General features: G+C 33.7%; 1 long non-coding RNA gene and 1 pseudogene across 2 annotated transcripts; one reads left to right on the forward strand and one right to left on the reverse strand.

The window, feature by feature from the left end:
- Positions 1–1,305: 1,305 nt before the first annotated feature.
- Positions 1,306–4,858, reverse strand: LOC146932037 (uncharacterized; annotated as a pseudogene). The gene is made up of 7 exons (XR_015008012.1): positions 4,490–4,858; positions 3,635–3,746; positions 3,500–3,547; positions 3,415–3,441; positions 3,327–3,372; positions 2,448–2,512; positions 1,306–1,597 (listed from the first exon to the last, which is right to left on the reverse strand). The product of XR_015008012.1 is annotated as an uncharacterized LOC146932037 (transcript).
- A 506-nt stretch (positions 4,859–5,364) lies between these two features.
- On the forward strand, positions 5,365–7,714 carry LOC146932038 (uncharacterized). Its single transcript, XR_015008386.1, has 3 exons — positions 5,365–5,666; positions 5,757–6,924; positions 7,597–7,714. It is a non-coding gene; the product is annotated as an uncharacterized LOC146932038 (long non-coding RNA).
- Positions 7,715–7,948: the final 234 nt, after the last annotated feature.

Below are 7,948 nucleotides of genomic sequence, written 5' to 3' on the forward strand. Positions count from 1 at the left end.
GTGTTGGGTAACCTTAACCATCGTAGAGATCACTTCCAAATTTAACGTGGCACCCGCACTGGGTCCCACAATTTCCGTGAAACACCTCACTCCCATCCCTTCCCATGTTCAACAACACTCAAAGTAAAAAAGCATTTAAGATTAGCGTTGTGTTATTTGAACATCCATTTGATTGACAACTTTTGAGACAACTATAATTTTACAAAGAAAAAAAGGTATTGACACAAAAACCAAAACAATAGAAAGAGAAAGTAAAAACATAATGTGAGTATGAGAGAGAAAGTTGTTACAAAAGTTGTCAAAAGTGGTTGTACAAATATCATTTATCTTAAGATTGTACAATAAAGTCAAAAACCTCTAAAAAAAAGTACCAAAAAAACATTAGAGAAATGATATATTGACAACCTTTTGGTTGTCCTACATCATATATTTATACTGTATATATACTATATCATTTTTTAATTAGTTGTTTCTCTCTTTTATAGTCACATCAATAGTTATAACTGATGTATTTTTATACTAGTTGTCTAAAAATTGTTGAATTTTGGATGTTCATATAACATTACTCAAAACATTAAGAATGAAAAGCAAAGAAAGAAAAAAAAAACCATCTCCTTACCCTTTAAAATAGAGTGTGATAACAACTTATAGGACAACCATTAATTTAAAAAAAATAAAAAAATATTGACACGAAAATCAAAGCAGTAGAGAGAAAGTAAAAACATAATGTGAGTAAAAAAAAATTGTCACAAGATAGTTTTATAAATATAATTTCTCTTAAAATAACACGACTTCATAATTTTTTTTACGTGAACATTAAATTATAATCATAGTTCTATTTCTGTCGTGAGTATATAAATACATACACCCTCCGGTCACTAATATAAGCAAAAGTTAACATTTTAGATTCATTCATTAAATGATGCATGTGGTCTATAATTAAGACTATGTACATCATTAATTGAATGAATGCAAAATGTCAATTTTTGCTTATATTAGTGACAGGAGGGTGAAGTCTTTTTTTTGTCAATCAACCTAGTGGTTAGACCTCACACCCTATAAGTGTGGAGAAGTGTGGAGTCCAGGATTCGAACCCCGACCCCTGCATATATTATGTACTGTCCTTATCAATCGAGTTAAACTTACGAGGACTATAAATACATAGTTTTATTTTGAGAGAAAAAAACATGGCTGCAATTATAGAAGGAAATATTGTATATAAATATATTTACTATCAACCCACCACAATTAAGGTCGACATAGTATCCAATAAGTCCACCAACGTATTTTGTCCGTGAACATAACTCAGTCAAAGACAATGCATTTTTTTTTTGAATCTGCAAATATTATTACTACAAGAAATGTTGCATTTTGCCAGGGGCCGAAGCCCTGGCAAAATGCAGAAAGCCTTGGCAAATGGACGTTTGCCAGGAGTTTTGCCAGGAACAGAATACCCAGCAAATCTGCTCATCGCAAATGACCTTGCCAGGGCTTTAGCTCCTGGCAAATGCGCTCCTGGCACAGGCCCTGGCTCAACCCATGGCAAATTGTATCTGCAAGATTGCAGGTATTTCTGACGTATTCTGGTCAATGCAGGCTTTTGCTGATGATCACATCAGTCATTTTCAACCATGCCAGGGAAATTGCCAGGGGTTAACCCCTGTCAAAATGTGTACGAATTATTTTTAAAAAACATTTTTTAAATGTTTAAAAAATCAAAATATTAAAATTTAATAATTAAATAAATAATTTTAAAAAACATTTTAAAATTAACTTCAACAAATTATACAAGTTAACTTCAACAAAACAAAAACACAAACCTAAATACATATTACAAAATTACAAGATATAAACAATAGTATAACATCATTCATTTATGAATAAAACAAATTATGGATAACGGATACATCAAACATTCAAAAATGTTACTAGTGAAAAAAATAAGGTGATTCCTTGATTTTATTTGACCGTTTTCCTGGTACTCAGTTGTATAAGCACTTTAAAGAGAATCCACCAAACAGAGTGCATTCAGCTGAAATAGAAAACTATCTAAACTGAATAACACAGAAATGAACTAGCAGTCAACTAGTTGGTATCATTCAAATGAGATTAATGAGAATAAAGCAAAAAAAAAAAATGAATAACAGAATCACTAAAAATTACTTTAAATCCCAGGCAACCAGTGACATCAAATTTCAAAGGAAACTGAAACATGATAACATAGTTCTTCTACACATTTATTTCAAAGGTGACTCGCAATTGTTCAAAATAGCCAACCAACTATACACATTATAAAACACTTAAAATAGATCTAAGTTCTCATTCCTCTAAACGACATCAAAAGAACGTCATAGCAGAAAGTCATAGCAGAACAAGATAGTTTAAAACAAAAAGCACTTTCTTTGTTAAAGAACGTCATAGCAGAAAAAAGTTGCCAAAGATCTTACTTCCATAATGAGCAAACGATGCATTTCATTCCAGCTCTCGGCAAAATGCACTTTTAGATAATCCGCTCGTGTCCACCAACCAAAACTCTCATACATGTGGAGAATTGACATAAAGGCTGCCACAAATATATAACAATAGTTAATACTTATGCTGAAATGTGACACAATCACACTGCACTGTGACTCCATACATTTACAAGTAATTAGACAAATATTTGAATGTGATACTAAATTAGTATAGTAATTTTCATGTACTACTAAAACTCTTCGAATCATGTGTAGCAGTGAGAAGTAGGTTGTCAAACTCAATTGCATACGAAAACTCTTCGAATCCTCATAAACTTGATTAGTCAATTCATAAGAGCTTTTAATGCACACAAAAAATGTAAAAATAAAACATATCATAGTATATTAGCACAACTTACTACGTGCACACTAAATAAAATAAACTAGATGGGTTGAAAGCTCCATCAGACCACATGCCCTGCCAGACCATTTTAGACCAAACCAAAATACACAAACATGGCATCCCAATCCAAAATTGATGGAAAAGTTCACAAATCACAGTATAGGTGTGCCAATTAACACATAAAAGGAGCATACAAAGTTCAAAGTCGATAAACAAATTGACAAGGCTCAAATTTACAACAGAGTGAAGCATGGTGGAACTAAGTTCCCCTCAAATTATAGTTAATCCTAACACAATCCAGCAAGTAAAAAAATTGTGCATTTAAATATACATGAGCATAACGAAAAATAAAAATAGAGAATAGAATAATGCAATCAGCTGCAACTTAGAAATTTATTCAGTTACATCCTCCAAACATAGCAAACTTGTAAATAAAAAAAAACATATTCCTAACTAATAGCTTTCCATACCTGCCACAAATTGCTGTTCAACACCTGTGCTCGCAGCAGCTTCTTGCTCTGCTGCTAATTTTCATCTGTTAATTTCTTCTTCAACAGCCGCAATGTCCATCACTAGCCCCTCGATCTGCATTACAAAGAGGCCAATTGATTCCAAGAGATAAAAATGTATCGACACTAAATGCCTCACACAAATTACCCACAACACATAACCACACAACAAAACATACATTCTACAAAATAAAAAAAATTCGACAAAACCTTCACAGATTACAATTAAGGGATCATATTAAACTTGTAGCAAATGTGGTTAAGCTTACATTTTCATTTGCCACTCTTTCCTTCTCTTTAAGTTCCTCCACTCGGTGCATTCTATGATTGAGTTCTTTGGCCTGGGCTTCTGTGTGTTGCTTAAGTAAACTTAACTCTGCCCTTAATAAGCAAATATGCAAAGAAAAAGTATCACGATGTCAGCACAGCTAGATACACCAAATGTCATAACCAATCCAATAATCAATACAAGTAATCACAAATTCCAACACATTCTAATGGCTTTTAGAAATTCTAATATGATCGAGTACTTGCATAATAAGAAAATAATGGACCTTCCTTTGCTTCAGTTGCCAAGAGAATGATAAATCAATTATATGAAGCCAACCAATTAGTTATTGAACATGCAGGAAAACTTAATTAACTATGAGCAATCACTTCTATACCTATTGTGCAGGTTTTATCTAGAAAGTCATACACCATTCACTAAAGGGTAATTCTTCAACATAATACATCTGCACCTTATAAATCAAAAACAAGGTTGGTGGATGAATTTTGTAACAATAGGAATGTTAGAACAAATATTATAATCATCTTAAACAAGAATTCTAGTAATAGTAGTATTACCACTATGATGTGAACTAAGCCTAACCATTACCCTAACTTTTCGAACACCAATCCAAGTCAACTGATATACGGATTCTATCCCAGCCAAAGAGAAACCATGATTTTTTTCACAAAAAAAACAGCAAAATCATTATAAAATAATAAACTTTCCATGGCCACTAAAATATCATATAATCTAATCTACACAAGCCATTGATTTTGGGGACAAAAATTAAAACACACCCATAACCTAAAAATTCAAGAATCGAATAAGAAACACAAAGAATATTTGAACTTACCATAAATCGAAGACTTCAGAAATGGGTACAGCTGAATTAACCATCGAAAGAGAACAGAAGTGCAGCAAAGAAGAAGAAGAATATGGTGAATTGATGCGTAATTATTGAAGGCAAATATTCAGAATAGAATGATAGAGAGGGAATTGAAGTATGATGAAACCATGGAAACCCTAATTGAGATAGGGGGAGAGGGAGAGAGAAATAGAGAGAATGGGTTTAATGAAGGAAAGAAGAAGGAGAAGAAGAATGAACGGATCGATGATGTTGGTGGATGGAGATGGCCAACGGGGAGGAGGAGGAGGCGGCGGCGACTAGGTTTTGTTGGAGGTGAAAGCTTCTCGTTGAAGAGAGAAAAGGAAGAAAAGAATATGAAGCGTGTGTGTTTTATGTGTGGCCCGAGCAGACACTACAAGAAATGTTGCATATTGCCATGAAATAATGCCAGGAGCAAGAACTCCTGGCAAATTTGCCAGGAGCAATGCCAGGGATACCCCTTGGCAACATGACTTTAGAAAAGGTGGGACCCGATTCTTATAAAATAGGGGTTTAACCCTCACAAATTAAAATAACCCCTGGCAAAGTGTAAGGGTGGGACCCGATTCTTTATTATTATCATTATTTTTATAAGGAAAATGGGATATGATTAGAAAGATGGTTCATGTGTTCTCTCTCTTCTTACACGACACAAACCTTCACCAATATTCTGCTTTCTACTATTTCACTTCCTCCTCCATCAAAACCACCGTTGCCCTTCCTTTTGCCTTCTGCGACTTCGTGTGACATCGTATGACTGCACCGCCACCACCATTGCAACCTTCTCTTCTTCCTCTTCAAAAACCACCTATTTATTTTGTTGATTGGGGAGATTTGAAAAAACCCAATCATCACCTTCTCTCTTATTACCTTGCCATTATGAGCCTCCTTCTGAGAAACTAAGTTGATAATCTTACTCCTCACCATTTTCTCAAGAAAACCCCTATGTTTATTTCGAGATTGGAGCACTTTCACCGGCGACCACCGTGCCTGAGTTCACCTCCGTCGCGTTGGAGCTCGCCTCAGCCGCACCGGAAAATTGATTCGCGGCGATTTAATCACTTGTCTTCTTCTTGGTGAGCTTTTCGATAACAAACTTCGTTGGCGGCGTCGGAGGTACACCCTCACGCCACCGTGAACCAAGGTATGTTCCAAGGATTTAGTGTTTATCGATACAATACACTTCAAAATCTCATTTGGCTTTATTTGATTTGAGTGTGTTAATTTGTTTAAGGAACAAACAGAGGGTGAGTTTCAATTTCTAGAATTTGAACAATTCCCAAATTAATGTAAGGAGTTTCCACTCTTGTTATTAATGAATCCTTTTCTTCTAGGTAATCTTAAATTCATGAAAATTTTGGGTTATGTGAGTTGTTCTTAAATCAAATTGAAGTTTTTTTCCTTTCCTTTTGGGCGTGTGAAAGTAGATTTGGGGATTTCTAATCAGATTTTAGGGACTTCTTACGGCTTATAGTTTTGATTCATGTTTATTGACATGTTGATTTTATAGAATTTTCTATTTTAGTTTTCAAGACAGGAGCAATTTATGTAACTTATCAAAAAGTAACGATAGATACATTGATCCTAGATATCATATTCATAATTATCATCTCAGTAGAGCAATAAATATGAGATGGTGCTGGTTGTTCAATCAAAGACTAAGCTCAAAATACCTGTTCCTGTAGTCAATGATTGGTGTGAACTCTTAGAATTTGAGTAAACAATTTTTATAATATTTTATTGTATATACTTATTTATTGTCATGGATATAATGAATGTGAATGATATACCTTACCTTAGGACTGTCTGGTAAGCCAATTCCAGCAAGGGCTTTCGAGCACTAGAACTAGAACTACAACATGATTCCTAACCTTAGAACATGAATTTAATCTCATTCTAACTTGTGTACACTTTTATGATGCGAAGGTATATTAGTTTGTGCAACATGAATGATACATATTTGGAACAAGAAGTAGAGTAATTAGACTCTAGAGTCTAGGTTCTAAATGGCACTTTATTCTATCATTATGTAACTTATTCTACGTGTGATATTTATGCTTTCATTTTATTTGAAGAAGAATACTAACATATTTTTGCAATGAGGCAGAGTTTGAAATCAACCTCTTTATTTGGATAATCTCTTAGAGCGTCATCAAAATCAACACTGAAGTTTTCAAGGACAAAGAGTACTTCAGTCATAACCAAATGTGAAATTAGCGACAGTTTGGTGAGTTTCTTACATGTGTGTTTTATGCGTAGTTGAATGAGTCTGTTTGGGAGAAGCATTGAGAACAATTTCTTTCAAAGTGAAGACAACTTCTTGTGGTGGAACACAATGTGTTAACTCTTTTGGGGATGAGCAGCTTGCAGTGGATATGATGGCTAATAATCTTCGTTTTGAGGTTAGACAATATCAATATTAGTAACGTTGTCAATAAGTACACAAATTATAAAATGAAGCTGTATTGAAATAATTAAACTGATTATGTAGTGGTTACATTAATAAGTTTCTACCTAATGAAACAACAAATTATGATTTTTTAACATCAATAACTCATCTGCTTCGGGATTTTCCGTAAGATTCTGATACTTTTGTTTGATTTTATGCATTGCGATGTTGAATCTTAATTTACAATTCAAGTTAAGCGATTCAAATTAAACAATACAACATGTGGTTAGACAAGACAACTTGATTCACTAGTGATTTTCAAATGAAAGAGCTGCTTGATTTGTGTTCATATAACAGGTAGAAATTAAAACTAAACACTATACTATAATGATATCATGTCAGATACTTTCTATACCATGCAATAGTAGTTTTAGGACAATTTTGTGTCATAAACTTATTCATGATAGCGTTAAGGCGTCAATGGTGTACACGAGATATGTGATCTGTCAATGTCATAAACTTGTTGAAGTTATTAAGTTGCTAGACCTTTTATTTGTGTGACTCTATTAGTGATATAATTAGGTTGCCAGACCCTTTATTTGTGTGGAAATGATCTCAAACATTTAAGAAGGCCAAATCATAATTGTTTCATGTTGACTGATGGTGATACTTTTGTGGCAATTAGGAGATAAGGACATTATGTGAGGCACCTTGTTATGAGGGTCTTGTAGAACGATACCCGAACCTATTTTATCATCCATGTTTCAGAAGCTCCTACGTGTAAGGAGCATATATTCTTACTTTTCATTTTAAATTTTCATTACTGAAACATTGCATTAAGTATTAGACTATGCTGTTAACGAATTATGAATTGTGTTTGAATTGTTTAGAAATGTTTGAATTGTGTATGTTTGAATTGTTTTGCTCCTATAGATAGAAATTGCACTTCAAAAGATGAGCAAGTCCGTATTGAGGATCTTGTTGAGCTGTTAGAGAACGACAAGATTATCTCATTGTTGAGAATGTATATGTTTCTT

This window comes from Medicago sativa, chromosome 4, assembly GCF_051527215.1.
Source record: "Medicago sativa cultivar Bolivia chromosome 4, Bolivia_mono, whole genome shotgun sequence".
NCBI classification, from domain to species: Eukaryota; Viridiplantae; Streptophyta; class Magnoliopsida; order Fabales; family Fabaceae; genus Medicago; species Medicago sativa.